This window comes from Panthera uncia, chromosome F2 (genome assembly GCF_023721935.1).
Source record: "Panthera uncia isolate 11264 chromosome F2, Puncia_PCG_1.0, whole genome shotgun sequence".
NCBI lineage: Eukaryota > Metazoa > Chordata > Mammalia > Carnivora > Felidae > Panthera > Panthera uncia.
The window spans coordinates 36,244,747-36,264,646 of record NC_064812.1 but is presented as its reverse complement, the minus strand read 5'-3'; the positions used below and the strand labels follow the sequence as shown (position 1 = coordinate 36,264,646).

The 19,900-nt window shown below is 45.8% G+C and overlaps 1 long non-coding RNA gene and 1 pseudogene across 1 annotated transcript; one reads left to right on the top strand and one right to left on the bottom strand.

Annotated features, from left to right (window-relative positions):
* Positions 1 to 3,840: 3,840 nt before the first annotated feature.
* Positions 3,841 to 16,385, bottom strand: LOC125924224 (60S ribosomal protein L37a-like; annotated as a pseudogene).
* Positions 16,386 to 16,466: 81 nt separating this feature from the next.
* Positions 16,467 to 19,667, top strand: LOC125924954 (uncharacterized). Its single transcript, XR_007458630.1, has 3 exons — positions 16,467 to 16,736; positions 18,917 to 19,002; positions 19,420 to 19,667. It is a non-coding gene; the product is annotated as an uncharacterized LOC125924954 (long non-coding RNA).
* The last annotated feature ends 233 nt before the right edge of the window (positions 19,668 to 19,900 follow it).

Sequence of the window (19,900 nt, the reverse complement as noted above, 5' to 3'; positions counted from 1 at the left end):
TGCACAGCATCTTCCTCCCCGTTGGAGCAATGACGTGGGTTTCTCCGGCTTCTCCCGACACTCCGGTGATTTACCAGAGTCTGCTCCCCATAACTCCATGGCTCTGATTTTTCCCCCTCTGCCTCTTTGCTCATGTTAGTATCCCCTCCTCATGTAACCTCCACCTCCCCAACCACCATCCATCCCTTAAAATTTCAAGGCAAGTCCCTCCTCCCCTAAACCACTGATCACATTTGTTTCTCCCTCATCTTAGCAGCTCATTGTCTCCTCACTGCCACATACATTGCGTCCCCCTCTACGCTGCCTCCTTCAGGGTCATAAGGACAAGCGTTCCCACCCTTCTATTACACTCTACCAGTTAGGGAGCACCTACGATGTGCTGGGCACTGGCTAGGTGCTTCACTTCTATCATTTCTAATCCTCAAAGCAGCCTGTAACATAGGCTCTCCGTATCACACACATGCAGAAACTGAGGCTCCAAAAGATCACGTGAACTTATCTGAGAAGGCTCTGGTGTGGGAGTCAGCACTCCACCCCAGATCTGTCTGGCTCCCGAGTCCATGCTGTTCCCACGACTCGACGCTGCCTCGGCAGTGGAACGTTTGTCCGATGACTGATTGAAGTATCCGCGAGTCAGGAGAAGTAACATACGCATAAGTGACAACTTGAGGAAAAAGCAGGGAGATCGCTTTGGTTTTTTTTTCTCTAAACAGCAAACTGACACATCTACCCAACCCCAGCCTGACCATCTGCTCGGTGTATTGGCCAATAAGTTTGACAGATTGTGTCCAAGCTGACATAGCCACTAAGCTGACACAGAAATTACAGATTCCTTGCGGGGGTGGCATTATGAAGCAGAAAGAGAACAGGACTAAAGTGAAGGGCCCTGGGTTCTAATCCCATCCACCTTTGCTGTTAGCTTGCTATGTGACCTTGGATCAGTCACGCGACTTCTCTGGGCGTCCATTTTTCTGAGGGGACACTACATTAGCAGTTTCAGACTCGGTTTTGAGAGGCAGAACCTTTGCAGTTGGAGCCGTTTGGGTTGAAGGATGGGAAGACAAGGGAACCCATATCCGCAGGGACCCCCACTCATCCTGCCAGGAAATCCCAGAGGTAACTCCAGGGACCTGTTTGAAATCCACTGGGCTAGAAGCTCCCCACGACCCCTACCAGAACGTCCTGTTGATCCCCTCTCTCACTTGCTCTGGACAACCTCTTCAAGCAGTATTTTCTGCACTTCGGTGCTTATTGAATACTTTCAGTTGACAAGTGGGAACGGTCCCTGGATAATGTCCACCAGGCACTGCTGCTTCCTCCTCCTAGCCTTCTGCCTGCACCCTGTCATCGATTAGTTCTACTTGGCAACTTTGCCTTTATTTCCAATCCTCTCTGCCAAGTTCTGCTTCCATCCTAGGATGAGCTGGCCTTGAGGGCAATGATGCATATGTCCACCGGGGATTCTAAAAGAGGGGACTTCCCAAAGCATGCATTTCCGTGATTTGCATGACCCTTCTCTACCAGCAGCCCTTGGGCCACCTCCCTCGGCCCTGAACGGGAAGAGTAGTATTTACTCCCACCAGTGAAGCCTGCTGTAGACCCCATTAAAGGAGGAAGAGACGGGGTGGGGCGGGGCGGTTCCTAATCGATGATTCCTTTATTAAACTTTTATACCTTGCAAGCTGTTACAGGGCCTAAATCAAAACCAGGAGGGAACGGCTACAGGGAGAAATAAAGGGTTGTCTCCAACTCTCCTGTGTCAGGGTGAGTCTCCTCAGAAGCAGACACCAAAATGGGATCAGATGCACCAGCAATACGTTACGGGAACCGCTTCTAAAGGATAAAGGGGAGAAATCAGGAGTAAGCAGGGAGAGGTTTCAGACCACAGTGCAGGTCTGACATCTGAGACAGGAGAGCGAGAGGGAGGGATACGAGACACAATAACCTCAGACTGCAGTGCAGCTCTGAGAAAGTCTTGGCCAGGCAGTGAGGAGCTCCCGAGCAAAGATGGCCCAGGGGGCAGGCATTACCCAACTCCAGAATCTCTGTCATGCTCAGTCACTGGCTGGGAGCAGCCCCGTCCAAGTGTGGTCTCGGCACGAATGCCATGCAGGAGACACAGGTGGACAGCTGGAGGCTGTCCCACCTAAGCACCCCCCACGGGTTCTCCCAGCAGGACAGAGGGGAACACACTTGGCTGCCATACCCTCACTCTTGGTTCAACTGATTTCACCCAAGTGACTCCCCCCCCCACCCAAATTACAGCACCCTTGTCACGGGTGATACAGACTCTGTTGGAAGGTAGCCCATTCACTGGCTCTGGGCACAGAGATGATTAGGGTGGCAGCATTTGAGGACCCGGAAGTGCCCGATTCTCTCAAAACATCCCTACATTCACCAGACTTGCTCTCGGACATGTAAGCCATCATGTTGGCTGAAGGTCCTTTTGAAACGCAGATGTAATGATAGCATCTCCCGCACTGAAGAGCACATTTCTGCTTAAATCCACTGAAATTTGATTGGACCAGGACAGCAGCTCTGCAAGAAAGCCTAGGAAGGTATCACTTCTCCCTCGTATAGAGGGGAAAATTGGCCCAAAGTCACAGTTCGTAAACGACAGAAGGCTGGCCAGCAAAGTCCTGGCCCCCTTAATTCACTCAACAAACGTTTATTGAGCACCTATTATGTTTCGAGCACTAAGAATACATCTGTGTCTTGTTGACAGACAAGATCTCTGCCTTAGGGGAGAGATCTTTGGGGAGAGAGAGGCAATAAACATACACACTGATTAATTTCTGATTAATTTCAGATAGGTAAGTGCTACAAAGAAAATAGAGAAACAGGACTAAAAGGGACTGAGAGAGGTGAGAAGTACCCCAGCAAGAGGCCTTGGGGGAGGCTTCTCTGAGAGGAGAGAACGGTCATGGAGAGGACCACACCCTGTGGCAGGAACAGGCTGACCTGGGGGTGGTAAAGGGGCAGTGTGGAGACGGAGGGAACAGGGGCAGGAGATGGGCCCAGAGAACTGGCAGGGGCAATGTAGGTCCCGGTGAGTTTGGTTTTTATTCTAATTTCAGTGGAAGCCAATCTATGAGAGATGGTAAAACAAAGGGAAAATACTGTTAGCTGTCATATTTTCAGTAAGTTCCTGCCCTGGGGGTGGGGATCCATCATCTAGAGTGCCTCCAGGTTCAAAGACGATCACTAACCTGTTGTTAGCACACAAATCACTTCACCCAGGGGATTTGTTCCTGGGGAGAAGGGAGGAAAGGAAAAGCAATACCACCGTCCTTCCTCACTCTCCACCCCTACCCTGCAGAGCACTTAGGCTCTCTCTTGAAATCATGCTTCTTAACCTTGACTCTCATGGGAATCATTTGGAGAGTTTAAAAAGTGTGTGTGTGTGTGTGTGTGTGTGTGTGTGTGTGTTTAATTAAGCCTGCTCTCAGCAATTCCGATTCAACTGGTTTAGGTTGAGAGACTGAATATACAAATGGACAACAGCCAGACTTTATATGACAATAGAATTCTGACCCGCTATCTGCAGCAACCAGCCCGGGAAACCAACACAGCCTTTGTAGCAACTGGCCCCAAACACTCAGTACTTAATATCTGCCAGCTTTTCCTAATTTTGGCCCTGCTTCCAACTGAAAATCAACCAGGGAAAGTCACATATGCACCCCTAACCAATCACACTGCATGCCCCACTTCTAGTCAGCCCCCTTCCAGCTTTCCCATTTCAACAACCCCGAATACGGCATACCTAAAAGCCTTTTTTCTCCACTCTTCTGCCTGACTTTGGGTCTCTCCCTCTCTCTCTCTTTTGAATTTTGTTATTTAAATTAACCGGTTTATTATAGGCTAGCAGTGTTTCACATGGTGAAGCTTCTACTGGTCTTTCAACGCCTTCAGTCTTCTGATGGCCGACTTGACTGTGACAGCAGAAAAGGCGATATAGGTCCAGGCACCACCTGTTACGGTTTTCATGCAGAAACCACAATGCCAGATCCCCACAGCTTGTCTTTTCATTTTGGTTTTGCCACAGAAGGAGCAAGTGTACTTGGCATGCTGGCTTATTTCATTTTCCGGAGGGAGGCACCATAACGGGTCCCGCATTTACCCACAATCTGAACCTTCTTGGTGCGTTTAGCCGTGTCGCTGCAAACTAGGTCTGAGCCCAGAGAGCCTGCCTTTGAGTCTCTACCAAATGCACAGGATGGTAGTGTTTGATTCTCCTGCTAGGGCAAGCTCCAAATAAATAGCCTTTGGCCTTACTTGATTGCTCTTCACTTATTTCCAGAGGATACAGCTCAGAAATCGGTTGTTTTTTAAAAGTTCTCTGAGTGGTTCTCGAGGCATCTGGGTGGCTCAGTCAGTTAAGCATCTGCCTTCGGCTCACGTCATGATCTCACAGCTCAGCTCGTGGGTTCGAGCCCCACGTTGGGCTCTGTGCTGTCAGCACAGAGACTGCTTGGGATCTCCCCTCTCTCTGCCTGCCCCTGCTTGTGCTCTCACTCTCAAAATAAATAAATAAACTTCAAATAAAAAAAAAAGTTCTCTGAGTGCTCTGATGTACAACCAAGGTTGTGAACCCTGGCTGTAAATACGTGGTTCTTTTTTTCTTCTTCTTCCACGATTTTATTTAAATTCAAGTTAGTTAACATATTATGTAGTATTGGTTTCAGGACTAGAATTTAGTGATTCATCACTTACATGTAACACTCAGCGCTCATCACAAGTTCCCTTCTTAATGCCTGTCACCAATTTAGCCCATCCCCCCACCTCCCCTCCGGCAGTTTAGTTTGTTCTCTCCAATTAAGAGTCTTTTATGGTTTGCCTCCCTCTCTGTATCTTATTTTAGTTTTCCTCCCCTTCCCCCATGTACGTCTGTTTTGTTTCTTAAATTCTACATATGAGTGAAATCATATGGTATTTGTCTTTCTCTGAATGACTTATTTCACTTAGCATAATATACTCTAGTTTCATCCACATCATTGCAAATGGCAAGAGTTCATTCTCTTTGATGGCTGAGTAATATTCCAGTGTGTGTGTGTGTGTGTGTGTGTGTGTGTGTGTGTGTGTGCGTGTGTGCACATGTACACCACATCTTCTTTATCCACTCACCAGTTGATGGACATTCGGGCTCTTTCCATAATTTGACTATTGTTGATAGTGCTGCTAGAAACATCCGGGTGCACGTGACCCTTGAATCAGTATTTTTGTATCCTTTGGATAAACACCTAGTAGTGCCATTGCTAGGTCATAGGCAGTTCTATTTTTAACTTTTTGAAGAACCTCCATATGGTTTTCCAGAGAGGCTGCACCAGTTTGCATTCCCACCAGCAGTGTAAGAGGGCTCCTCTTTCCGTATCCTCACCAACTGTTGTTACGTGTGTTGTTAGTTTTAGCCTAAAAAAGTGGTTCTTAAAGTTTAGTCCCCAGACCAGCAAATCAGCATCATCTGGTAACTTGTTACAAATGCAAATCCTATATAACTTTTGTTATTTTCAGGCAATTTCCTTCTATGCTCAGTTTCTTGGGAGTTTTTATCATAAAAGGACATAATTCAAATACTGTTTCTGCATCTGTTGAGATCATGATGTGATTTTTAGCCTTCATTCGTTAATGTGAAGTATCATATTAATTGATTTTCGCATATTGAACCATTGCCGCAGCCCAGAAATAAATCCAACTTAAGTATGGTGCATGATCTTTTTAACGTGCTGTTAAATGCACTTTGCTGGTATTTTACTGAGGATTTTTGCATCTGTATTCATCAGAGCTAATATCATACTCAATGGTGAAAATCTGAAAGCTTTTTCTCTAAGACCAGGAAACAAAGCAATGAGGCTGGCTCTTTGCTACTTCTATTCGGTATAGTACTAGAAGTTTTAGCCAGAGCAATTAGGCAAGAAAAAGAAATAAAAGATATCCAAATAGGAAATGAAAATGTCTATTAGCAGATGACATGACATGATATGTTGAAAACCCTAAAGACCACACACACACACGTTAGAATAAATGAATTCAGTAAAGTTGCAGGACACAAAATCAAGATACAAAAATCGGTTGCATTTCTATACATTAAAAATGAACTATCTGAAAAAGGAAATTAATAAAATAATTCCATTTATAATAGCAGTAAAAAGGAAAAAATACTTAGGAATAAACTTAACAAAGGAGGTAAAAGACTTCTATTTTGAAAACTATAAAACACTGATGAAAGACATTAAAGAAGATACAAGAAAGACATCCTCTGTTCGTAGACTAGAAGGCTTAATATTGTTAAAACGTCCATACTATCCTAAGCAATCTACAGATTCAATGCAATCCCTATCAAAATCCCAATGGCATTTTTTACAAAAATAAACAAATACTAAAATTCATATGGAACCACAAAAGACCAAGAATTGCCAAAACAATCTTACACACAAAGAACAAAGCTGAAAGTATCACATTCCTGACTTCAAAATATGTTACAATGTTACAATAACCAAAAAGTATGGACTGGCATAAAAACATATAGACCAATGGGACAGAATAGAGAAGCCAGAAATCACACATATATCACACGTATCCACACATATACGGTCAACTAATCTTTAACAAGAACGCCAAGAACATACAATGGAGAAATGATAGTGGTCATAGAAAGTCAGTAGTCATAGAAAGACAAATATTGCATCATTCCACTTATATGAGGTATCTGGAATGGTCAAACTCATAGAAAGAGAGTAGAATTGTGGTTATTTACCAGGGGCAGGGAAGAGGGGGAAATGGGGAGTTGCTAATCAATGGGCATAAAGTCTCCACATGCAAGATGCATAGGCTCTAGAGATCTGCTCTACAACACTGTGCCTATAATTAACATATAATATGGGGCGTCTGGGTGGCTCGGTCGGTCGGTCAAGCATCTGACTCTTGCGGGGAGCCTGCCTGGGATTCTCTCTCTCCCTCTCTCTCTCTGCCCCTCCCCTGCTTGTGCGCTCGCTCTCTCTCTCTCTCTCTCTCTCTCAAAATAAATAAATAAACATAAAAAATGTAAAAATGTATAATACGTTATACTATGATGCTAAAATAATACTGTATTCTATGCTTAAAACTTTGTTGAGAGGGTAGATCTCATCTCATGTTAAGTGTTCTTACAACAATAAAATAACTAGAAACTTAAAAATAAAATAAAAAAGAAATGTAAACCGTAGGCAGTACAAGACCTACTGAATCAGACAGTTTGAGGGTGAGGCCCAGCTGTCTTTAAAGCCCTCCAGATGATTCTGGTGTGTGCAAAAGGTTGCAAACCACTGCCTAAATAAAGTTTGAACAGATATTTAACAATATCGGTTTGAAGGGTCACCGTATCATTTAGCTTCCTTAGGATGCCCATGTGTCTTCAAGTTGGAGGAATGTTATCTTTACCCACAAATAAGAACTTATTGAGCACTTTCTGTATGCTTGGTGCTCTTCTGAATGCCTCACGTGCATTAAATTTTATAACAGTACCCTGAGGTAGAAACCACTGTTTATTTATTAAAAAAATTTTTAACGTTTTTATTTATTTTTGAGAGAGGAATAGAGAGAGCGTGAGCGGAGGAGGGGCAGATAGAGAGGGAGGCACGGAATCCGAAGCACGCTCCAGGTTCTGAGCTGTCAGCATAGAGCCCGGTGTGGGGCTCGAACTCATGGACCACAAAATCATAACCTGAGCCAAAGCCAGACGCCCAACCAACTCAACCACCCAGGGCCCCCTAGAAACCATTAGTAATCCTATTCCTAGCAGAATCCAAGCCCAGGGAATCGGACACCAGAGCCGGGTACACAATGTCCCCCTTCCGGCTCAAACTCTCCGGGAGCACGTAGCTCACTGCCTGGCACAGTTAATAATAAATTCTCATTAGTTCATAAAGTGAAATGTCAAAGATACGGGTCCTGAAAGAATTCTGATAGAGTGGCATGTCCGGGGTAGAGGTGGGAGATAGCAGTGGAGGGGGGAGGAGAGAAGAGGAAGGGAAAGGATAGCCAGAAGGAAATGTGGGCCTATCAGGTGCCTGAGAGAGGATCTGAAAGGAGGGAACAGAAACAATGTCAAATGTTCATTCATTGCCAAGTTTTGGGGTGCCCAAGGTCAGCCATGGGGCCCTAATATTCTGGGGCCATGTTAAGTTACTGACCAGAAAGGAAGTAAGGTCAAGCCAGAGCCTATGGGGTGCTTTGAGGGAAGTCCAGAATGAAGGAGTACAGGTTTGATTCCTTGAGGCTCCCTATCTTTCCCTTTCTGCAATAGTCCCATCTTGGGGCTCCTTCTGAAGGCATCTCTACCCCCCACCCATGTACCATGTCTATGCCAAGAATTTTGAGCCACAGACCCTCCTTTGGCCAACATATGTAAGAAATTCTACAGGTTGAGCTACAGACAGTAGGATTGAGAAAATGAGGAAGGCTGCATCCTGCCCGCAGGGAGCTTACAGTCTAATGGGGAGGCAGACATATAAACACGAAGTCAAGAGGGCAAGCTCCAGAACAGGGTATGAACAAAGCCTTGAGACCCCAGGAAGGACTAGCGCAAAGCCTCAGGAGGGAAGTAGCATAGGAACAGAGCCTTAAAGGGTGAGTAAGAGTACCTGAGGCCAAATAAGATAGGGAAGGGGATTCCAAGCAGAAGGAAGAGCATGACCTAAGGCGGCGTAACGAAAGCGGAGCAAACGGTAAGGAATCGAATGCTTTCATGGCTGATGCAAAAGAAGAAAGCACAGGGGCGCCTGGGTGGCGCAGTCGGTTAAGCGTCCGACTTCAGCCAGGTCACGATCTCGCGGTCTGTGAGTTCGAGCCCCGCGTCGGGCTCTGGGCTGATGGCTCGGAGCCTGGAGCCTGTTTCCGATTCTGTGTCTCCCTCTCTCTCTGCCCCTCCCCCGTTCATGCTCTGTCTCTCTCTGTCCCAAAAATAAATAAAAAACGTTGAAAAAAAAAATTTAAAAAAAAAAAAAAAAAAAAAAAAGAAAAGAAGAAAGCACAGAAAGGACAGAGGGAAGGTGGAAGAGCTGGTGAGAGATGTGGGGAGGAAAGGTGGGGTCAGATTAGCTGGGTGTTTAATAGCATGTAAATACCCACTGAAGCTGGCTTAAGCTAAGGAGAAAACTTTACTATAAAGAAACAGGAAATCTCTCACGACCCAAAGGCAGGGGCACACCAGGATGCCAGGAAGAACTAAAACCTGGAGGTAGAAGGTCAGGGTGAGTCCAGGCAGTGTTCACTCTCCATCTTTTTCTCTGCTTCTCTCTGTAGACGGGCATCTCTTTCCTTCTCTCTCCCTCCAGACAAGAATTCTGCACAATCCAGTTCATGTCACAGAACACCTGTCCTGCTCATAGCTCTAGAGTTTACATGAGACAGACTCAGGCACAGAGAAAGTAATTCTGTGGTTCCAAATCCAATTTCTTGGGGAGAGAACTCTGACTGGTACGGCTCCAGTCACGGGACTACCCCTGGTCCAATCTACTATGGCTAAGAGGTAAGGTCACATTTTTGCAAGTATGGTGACTGGCAGCCCAACTCTGCATGGAAGAGGGAACAGTTCCCAGAGGAGGGGGAATCTGTGGCTCATTTTGGGGTGAATATCCTGGAAACTCCAGACCATGGCCTTGTACGCCACAATAAGGAGTTCAGACGTTCAGACTTTATCCTATAGGCAACTGGAGGAACTAAAAGGAAGGATAAACATCGCTTCTTGGCCTTTGGGAAGACAGGCAAGACAGTGATGACGCTAAGTGGGACAAGGGCTGCAGAAGAGGAAGAATTGGGGAGGGGCGCACAGAACACGGAGTGTGGGAAAGGGAGGCTAGTTGAGAGCACATTGAATTTGAGAACTGACGAAGAAATCGATGGTTCCCGTCCCGTCTTCCTTCCCCAGGTCTCCTGAAAGAAGCTGCATTGCTAACATAGGAAAATCGGGTGGTGTCATAAAATGATTCTCCTTTTGGTTGATAATTGTGAAATCAGAAGGAAGCTGAGTGTTTGGAGTCGGTCAATGTGTATGCCAGTCAGCTGAGCAAGCTTGAGAAAATTACTCAGCCTGGGGCTCCATTTTCCCATATGTGAAATGGCATGTCCAGCTGACCTTAAAGAATTATCGTGAAGAATCAGTGTGATAAAACCTGTAGAGTCCTTACGATATGGATGGCCCTCGGGAGGTGGTCGTTAAGATCAGACTGTTTTTCTCCATCGCATGAACTGGAACTTTGCCCTGTGCCAGGCAGAAATGCGGCACCCACCGCCTCAGGCCTGAAGCTGGCTTTCCCTGATAAACAAGCCCATCCACTCCCCACCATAAATGCCTCCGGAAATCAAATTAATCGAACCTACCTACTATTTAACTGATGAACTCGTCTCTACATAGCTGCTGAATCCTAAATGGATTCCAAATTTGGGTCTGTGCTGACCATCAACGGACTCTGATGAATTTGACTATGTCGATCAAACTGATGGTGAAGACAATAACACAGCCACCTATGTTGCCTACTGCCTGTTGAGCACCGTTCTGGGGCTGGACGGAGCATAAACTCATGAAATCCTCACCAACAACTCTATGCAGTCAGAACTCATTACTAGCGTCCCCATTTTGCAGAGGAGGAGACTGAGCTCACAGGCATATCCAGTCACAAATACCGCATAATTCACCCTCTTGTTTTTCACTGTTCTCCAGAATACACCTCACTGCATTGCTTCCCAAGCCTGCCTCAGCCCAGCGTGACAAATGTCGAACACGACTTCAGGGAGGACTGATTCCCTCTTAAAAACAAAATAGAGCAGTCAGCTCCTTCGCCAATCTTTACGTGTATTTGAATATTCTCTTTTGAGGAGGAAAGAGACTCCTGCTAGGGAAGCAGAGGTAGTCATGGCACGTTTGAGCCATCCTGGTGCTCTATTTCCTGTCACAGTTTAGGGTGGAGGCAGGGGGCTATAAATATCTGAACACACCCATAAGGCGTCACCCCTCAGGTGGAGGCTGCCTACAGTACTTGTCTCAGGAGACCCGGTCTCAGAATTGCTTAACTCCATCAAGATTCTTAACCTTTGAGGGGTCAAGGGCCCCCTTGAGAATCCAGGGAAAGCTGCTGCCTCTGTCCTCATTAAGATGCACGAGGAGGACGTTACACAAAACCCCATGAAGTTTGGGGAGTGCAGGGATGCCCTGAAGCCCAGCCCTGAACCCCAAGTGAAGCGGCTCTGCCACAGAAGACGGACAAGCCAAGGTACTTTAATCATCCCTCCAAATTCAGTCTCAGCTTATTAACTTGTGCTGTAGCTCCCTGGAAATTTCTCTGTAACACTCAAGTTTATATGCTCACTTAGCATGCTCTGCCCTTGAGACACTTAGGAAATTAGCTGCAGAGACCGATTCAGATGGGCAGGCACAATTTCTCACCCGACGTGGCATTGTATCAGGAATCATGCCCTGCCTTGCCAGCCTGGAGTACAGACTAATGTTGTATCTCTTTGAAAATTTCAGTTAAGGGACTCTGAATCTTCATCTTGATTGTAATGGAAACTCTCTGTTCTTACTGAAAGGTTGTCCTACCTAAATAATTTCTGAAACCTCTGAGAAACGGTTACATAGTCTGTGACCAATCCTTCTAGCTGCGCCCGAAGCCCACCCTACCACCTTCTGGACGGACGTTGTGCGGGTCAGTATGTGAAATGCTCCGTGCCCTTGAGCAAGCCAGTAGCTCAAGAAGGAGTTCTCTTCAAGCTCCTTAATTTGAACGGTCACCAATATTATCCCACCCTATGAAATGGCATATGTGAAATGGCATATCCTGCTGACGTGGCTGGATGGTGGCAGCGGTGATGCATGGGGGGGGGGGGGTCTTAATAGTTTCCATGGACCAGTTCTTCCAGCTAACACATTGCTTCATGTATTGCTCACGTGGTAGATGGTAAAGACGTTCCATTGAATCGAGAGCTACGGAATATAATTGCTCATAAACCCACTAGTCCAGTAACATAGGTATATAAATGCAATGTATTTATTTATGCATCAAACCATTCAAGTGGGAAATTATCTGTAATGGATTCCAAGCCAGTGTACTTTGGGTACCCTTCCTCCAGTTCCTCCCAGCAGGACAATTCTAGTCCACAGATTTAAGTAGGCAGGAGTCAGGGGTCGGGATAGGAAAGGTCTGGTCCAAAGACATCTCCCTTCTATGCTTCCCCAGGGCCTGAGTTTAATAAACGCAGCACACATGTACCCTAAGAGAGGGTAGGTAACTAACTGGCTAACATTCTCACTCTCTCTTGTGAATGTGTTTAACTAGACAGCTATCCTCTCAGGGGCTCACAGGTCATTCACAGCTGAGAGTAGAAAGACTAATTGGAGGGTTGAAAGGAAGACCTAAAGCAAAGTTGGGAAACCACAGCAGGATGTTCAGGGCAGCCAGAGAGCAGTGAGTATCCGGAGGGCGAGACTCCCATCAGACGGGAATGATGGAGAGAGGAGAGAGACAGGATGTCTAAGACGAATTTCACCTCATTCATAATTAGGCCCAAGGCCAGTACTTCTCTTCCCAGACTCACCCAAGACGTGCCGAAGATAATAATTTAATGCCTATTTCTACAAGGGTCAGATGAAACGTCTTTCCGCAGCGCTTGATGTCACTTAGGTCCTGCCTGATTTCTTCCTCACATTGGACCTGTGATAAATGCTGATTTCCAAAGTCATTCTACAATCCCTTGCAAAACAAACCACCCCAAACTTAGTGGTGAAAACAACAACCATAGCTATCTTGAGTAACGTTTGAACCAAGTATTTGAGCCGTCTATTCTGAAGCTAGACACGAAAATTATCTGTAAACATTGAACTCAGGCCAGTAATTTCACTTTGCTTTTTTTTTTTTCTTTTCCTGCAGAGGTATGGGTTAACAATTTTGAAACTACTTTATGTATATCCTAAGATTAAGAAAATAGAATATATCATGGTTCATAGGAACCAGGCTGTTCACTATTGGAAAAGGAAGTCATAAATATGGAGAAGGAGAGAGTTAAAGTGAAGCTCTGTGGTGTTGGATCGGAATTAGAGAAATCAGTATAAACTTATGGTTTGAACCAATGGTTTTTAATACAAAGGGAGAGATAGAAAATAAAGTGTGGGTGTATATGTGTGTGTGTGCATGTGTATACAGACATATACTTCCTAGATCTGGCCAGTAAGAAAGCCAAAAAGCAAGGACACTCTGGTAGCAATAGGCATCCCAGGAACCCCGATTTTGGTTTCTAAATACTTTCCCTCTGAAAGGAAAGAGGGCTCCTTAGGAAAATGGTTGATTCCAAGGCCGGGGCAGGGGCAGTACAAGATGTACTGGGAACATCTTGTGTCAAAACGGTATGAAAGTGCTCAAAGAATGACGGGAACATATCAAAGATCCTAAGAGCCCCAAAGGCCACATCTAGGACAACTTAAGCATCAGAATAATTCATAATAGTAACAGATTGTAACCTATTGAATCAAATAATTAGTTAAAACTGATTTTTATAAATAAATGAGGAAGAAGGAAATCTCTTTCAGTAGAATACTAATAAATGCAGAAGGAAGGATGAAATCAAAAGTCAGCCATCACGGTTCATCAGTTGAATCATCAATGGATACTAAAGCGAGGGGATCAAAGTGTCATGAGAAACAGGATATTCACATGATCTCAACATATCACTCTGTGAGATACTTATTAATTACAAAGAAAACGATAGTAACTTTATATGGACAAAACTTTCAGACACCATCATAACCCCATTCAAGTTTCACATCACCTGATCCCTTCTCCCATATTTCTGCCAAAAAATGTATAACCTGAATGTAATCATGGGGAAACACCACATAAACCCAAATTGACAGACATTCTACAAACTAAATGGCCAGTAAGTATTCTTTGCAAGTGTCAAGGTCATGAAAGACAAAGAAGGGAGAGGAACAGGATGGGTCCAGGTTAAAAGAGATTACAGAGAAAGGACAACTGGATGCAGTGTGCAAACCAGGATTTTTTTTTTTGCTAAAAAGGATGGATGTCTGGAGGGCAACTGGCAAAACATGAACAAGGTGTGGAGATCACATGATGGCATTTATTAAAATGTGACTTTTTGATATTATAATTATACTAAGTTTAAGGAAGATAGTGTTCTTGTTCTTAGGAGATACGACTGAATCGTGTAGGGGTGAAGAGATATTGTGACTTCCTCTCAAACGACTGAGAACGGCCGGGTGGTGGGGTGGGAGGAAATGTTAACATCTGGGTGAAAGGGATAGGAGATTTGGGGGGTACTATTTTTAGATCTTTTCTGTAAGCCTGTAATTACGTCACAACAGAAAGGGTTTAAAAACAACCATTTGCTTATTCCTCCTGCTTCTGTGGATTGCCTGGGTTTAGCTGGTCAGTTTTCCTTCTGGTCTTACTTGGGCTCACTTGTCTCTACAGTCGGATGTCAGCTGAGACAGGAATGTCCAAGATGCCCCTGCCCTCATCCTCTCTCATCTTCTCTGGTGACAGTGACTGGGGGGCCGGGCTCGGAGGGGCAGTGGGGTCTGGGTCTCAGCCTCAGGGCTTTTCCACATGGCCTCTCCAGCTAGGTAGCTTGACTTCCTTGAGTGGGATTTGGGGCACCTATGAGTGTGCAAGCAGCAGTCACCGTCCCCTTGAGTCACAGGGCCAGAGGAAGCCTGTGCCATTTCCACTGAATTCTGGTGATATAAGAGACCCAGGGAGCCATCCAGGCTCCATGTGGAGGGACTTCACAAAAGGGTGACGATCCAGGTGGTTCCCTAGGCCAGACCTGGAGACCAGCCACAGTAACTGTAACAGAGTTCGATGAGGGAAGCAGAATCAAGCATAATTTCTATATGTGCTACAGAACAAGGGTCTGTTAAATGAGCAAGACCTTATACAACTGAGGGACAAGTTGGAGCTTGCAGGGAACCTGAGAAGAAAAGCACTTCAGTGGGGGAAGGACGACGCACAGAAGGCTACTAGAGAAGACCGTGGAGGCTGTCGCCTGCGTCTGGGAGTGAGTTGCTATTGGTCAGCAGAGCTAATGGTCAGGAAAATGAGCGGATCGTAGAGTCAGGAAGGGCGAGGACAAGCTCGAGTCTTCCGGCACCTCCGCTCGGTCTCTTTCAGCGTTTAAAACACCACAGTTTTCTGGGGCGCCTGGGTGGCGCAGTCGGCTAAGCGTCCGACTTCAGCCAGGTCACGATCTCGCGGTCCGTGAGTTCGAGCCCCGCGTCAGGCTCTGGGCTGATGGCTCGGAGCCTGGAGCCTGTTTCCGATTCTGTGTCTCCCTCTCTCTCTGCCCCTCCCCCGTTCATGCTCTGTCTCTCTCTGTCCCAAAAATAAATAAAAAACGTTGAAAAAAATAAATAAATAAAACACCACAGTTTTCAGAGAATGTTGGTCACTATTTCCCTTCTGCCTTCCAGATCTCATACAAATTTCTCTTTGGCCAAGTCTAAGCTGGAACCACACAGGGAAGGAGACTGTGACAAACATAGCTCTAGCTTAGCCATGTGATGTCCTGTAAAACCACCGTAAGAAAAAGAGAAAGGACCATAACTGAGGGTTTAAAACTTGGTGGGATTCTGTGAGCACACTTCTTGGAGCCAGAAAAGGACTCCCAATGGAAAGGTCATAATTAAGAACCCTCAATAAGCTTCATAAATATAATAAAAGCATAATGAAGCACACCAGTTTTCTATGGATTGCATCAAACTGTATCTCCTAGGTACCAACAGTCTCCAACAAAACCTCAATTAACCAGAAACATGGCTGAAGTTTAAAGCTTAGGCTAAATTCTTTCGAGAGAGCAAAAGCAACGCAAACTCATATCAGAGATTTATCCCAAACAGTTTTCTGGCTGGAGCGCACAATTCTTATTTTTATACTCATTGGTACTTACAAGGCATTGCTCGCTCTAAGGGCTTCGTGTGCGCGAATTCATTTAATCCTTGCCACAGCCCTGTACAATGGGCATTATGATCACCCCCATTTTATAGGTGAAGACACTGAGAGGTTATAAGCTTGCATGCTAGTAAGTAGCAAAGCCAGGTTTGGACCCCCGTGCAGTGCTCGAGGCTGCTCCGAGCCAGTGGTCTAAAGTGTCATGCTCAGCCTCCTATACCATCCACACTCAGGGACTGGGCAATAAGGACATGTTTTCGGAGTAACAGCCTTGGGCAGGGTCCAATACTCTGTTTGTAATAAACTTGTGTATTCCTCAATCAGCCAAGACTCACAGCTTGCCATGTGCCAGGCACCAGGATAGGCTCTGGGATTACCACACCAAGCAAACGCCGACTCAGACCTTGGCTCGTGGAGCTTCCAGTCCAGGGGGCTCACGAGTGAGAGCATCATCGCAGGCTGCGGTAGGTATCCTTAGGACGAGTCGGCCATCAGTGACGGCATAATTGGCTGCATTTTCCCTGTACTACAGCAGGGAAGCATACATTTCCTGGAGAACTTTTTACTAAAAGCGTTAAAGTCGTTTTTAAATCTCACTTTCCCCGAAAAGCCCACTACTCCAAACATCTCTGCTCCCAGCCTGCCCCCACCTGGTCCCTCCCCTGGAGCCCCAAGGCTCAGGCAGCGCTGGGTCCGCCCACCTCCCTGCCTCCCTCTGATTGGCTAATTTTCCCTTCTCCTCCTAACGCTGCTTTCGCCTGTTGGGTTTGGCTCCCAGCCCTCCTGCCTCAGTTACAAAAAAAGGTAATTACCCAGATTAAGGGAAAACAAGTGGTTGGCTAATTATGAAGTAGCCTTCCCTGAGAACACCAAAGTCGTTTTAAAATTGTACACAGCTGTCTCCCCATTAGGTCACGCAGGCCTGGAAACTAGTCAGGGTTTTTTTAACGTTTATTTATTTTTGAGACAGAGAGAGACAGAGCATGAACGGGGAAGGGTCAGAGAGAGGGACACACAGAATCTGAAACAGGTTCACAGGCTCCGAGCTGTCAGCACAGAGCCCGACGCGGGGCTCGAACTCACGGACCACGAGATCATGACCTGAGCTGAAGTCGGCCGCTTAACGGACTGAGCCACCCAGGCGCCCCTAGTCAGGGGTTTTAAATCTCTCCAAAGGGAACCAGCGTGGGAAATGTATAATTTAAACCAAAACAACCCCTCTTGCGCCCTAAGAGCTTGAGGTGGTTGGAATGTGCCTCCGTCCTAGGGAAAATTGAAGATAGAGCCTCTGCACTGGCTCTCCACCTAAACACAAGGAAGGGGCTTCTTAGGAGCATCTTCTGGCCTTTCAGAGTAAAGAACACAGTGCTCTGTCTGGGTTATTGTTTTGTCTTGGGGGTTGAAGTCGGATGGGGTGAAAACATAGGGAAGCGAAACAAACATTGGAATGGACTTTGTGCGTTGTTTGAAGTCATTGTGTCTATTCATTTCACACACATAGAATTTCTGTGTTTTTAAATTAAAGATTTAAGCGTCTCAACTCCTTACGAATAAGCATGTGGTGAGGTCTCGAGATGTTGGTGTCACTGCAAAATTTATATGTCGAAATCCTACCCCCCACGGTGATGGTATTAGGAGGTGGAGCCACAGGAAGTAAGTGGTTCATGAGGGTGGAACCCTCATAAGCGAGATTAGTGCTCTTATGAAAGAGACCCCAGAGACCTTGCTTGCTCCTTCTGCCCTGAGAGGTTACAGTGAGAAGACAAGGGTCTCTGAGGAGACAAATGCTCAACAGACGCTGAATCTGTTGATGCCTTGATCTTGGACTTACAGCCTCCAGAATGGTGAAAAAGACATTTCCGTTGCTTATAAGCCACCTAGTCTATGGCATTTTATTATAGCAACCGGACTGAATTAAGACAACATGGAAACTCCAAAACCTGTAGTAACTCATGACTCACCAGTAACGTTGTCTCCCTAAGGCTGGAGGGCAGGGATTAATTGTCACAGACTACCAGTCTGGAGATCTCTCTTGTCCAGCAAGGGAGAGGACACAGGATTGAATACAAGAGAGGCTAATGTCTGGGAGGAGACAAAAGCCCCAAACAGGGGTTTCATCTCCGTATTTGTTGAGCTTTCAAGATCTTACACACGTGGTGAACGTGGAGAAGACAATCAGACAGTCATCATTAACTTGTAAGAAGCAAAGGGTCTGGGGGGCAAGTGGAGTTTGTGATCAAAGTACAATAGTACATTGGCATCAGATGGAAAGTAATTTCCTGCAGGTGATAACAAGTTACTCATGATCTCATGACAATATTTCGCTAGCTAAGTTTGGGCATTTTTGCCCCGTGGTGGCGGCTTTCTGCCCTAACCCATTTATGTAAGTAGAACCTATTTCCCCACAGTTAGTCACTTAGTGTTGAGTGGTACTAACTAGCCTCCGAATAGTCCCTTGTCAGTGTGGTTGTGTGGTTCCCAGTTATGATGCGATTTCATTCAATCCTCACATCTCCCTCTGGAGGAACGAAGTGACGTCACTGCTGCTTACCCATATGCCAGGTTCTCCTGTCTTTCTGGCAGGGAGGATTGTGCTTCGTTGCCCCCTTGAAATAAGTTTTGGCCACTTAACTTGCTTTGGCCAATGAAATGTGAGTGAAAAGGACACATCTCACTTTTGCATGGAAGCATGTGAATTTGTCTTCCTACAGTGATCTTGGAAGCACATGCTGATACAGGGGTGCCTTAAGACCAAAGCGTCCTGGGGGTGCCTGGGTAGCTGAGTTGGTTAAACAGCGACTCTTGGTTTTGGCTCAGGTCATGATCTTGTGCTTCCTGACTTCAAGCTCTGCATTGGGCTCTGTGCTGACTGTGCAGAACTTGCTTGGGATTCTCTCTCTCCCTCTCTCTCTGCCCTCCCCCTGCTTGCTCTCTCTGTTTCTCTCAAAATGAATAAACTTAAAAAAAAAATTTTTTTTTTAAAGACCAAAGTGCCCTGGAAAGATGAACCATCCTATGGAGAACAGCAATCCTGGAGAATGACTGTGTCCGCCATGGACTTTTTGCATGAGTAAGAAATAAACTTTAGCAGTATTGAGCAACTGGGATCTGGGGGGGCCCTGTTACTGCAGCATAAAACAGCCTTTGATCAATGTTACATGGTAGAAATGACCCAACGCTGGTTCTTGTTACAGCCCTTGGATGGTCATGTTTTTGCCACCTCCTCGGATGCTAGCCATCATGTAAGAAATGCAGCCTTCCTGGGGCACCCGGGTGGCTCACTCGGTTGGCCGTCCGACTTCAGCTCAGGTCATGATCTCATGGTTCGTGGGTTCGAGCCCCGCGTCGGGCTCTATGGTGACACCTCAGAGCCTGGAGCCTGCTTCGGATTCTGTGTCTCCCTGTCTCTCTGCCCCTCCCCCACACTCTCTCTCCCTCCCTCTCTCTCAAAAATAAATAAGCATTAAAAAAAATTTTTTTTTTAAAGAAAAAGAAATGCAGCCTTCCTGGGACCACCATGCTGTGAGAATGTCAGGCTGCATGACAGGCCCTGGAGGATACGACACTACCTGGGAAGAAAGAGACCAAGGAATGTTAAATGTGCTGGACATTTGAGTACAAAGTCCTTTGGGTAGTGGGTCCTCCGTCTAGAACAGAGATAAACCATTCAGCCAAGCCCTCCACATGTTCCTCACCTGCAAAATCATGAGCAAAATAAATGGTGGTTTGAAACCATTCAGTATTGGGGCATTTTGTTCCCTAGCTACAGATCACCAGAACGCTGAATAATAAATATTTTACAGTGACCAGCAATTGTTTTTTTACATTGCCCTGTCTTTAGTATATAAGTCCTATGTTGCAAGCTTCTATAGGCTATGAGTTCCAAATTAGATTAACATCAATGTCAAAATACAATCGCTCTGAGCCTCCAGCCCCTTGATTGCAACCACATAGACCCTGCTGTCATC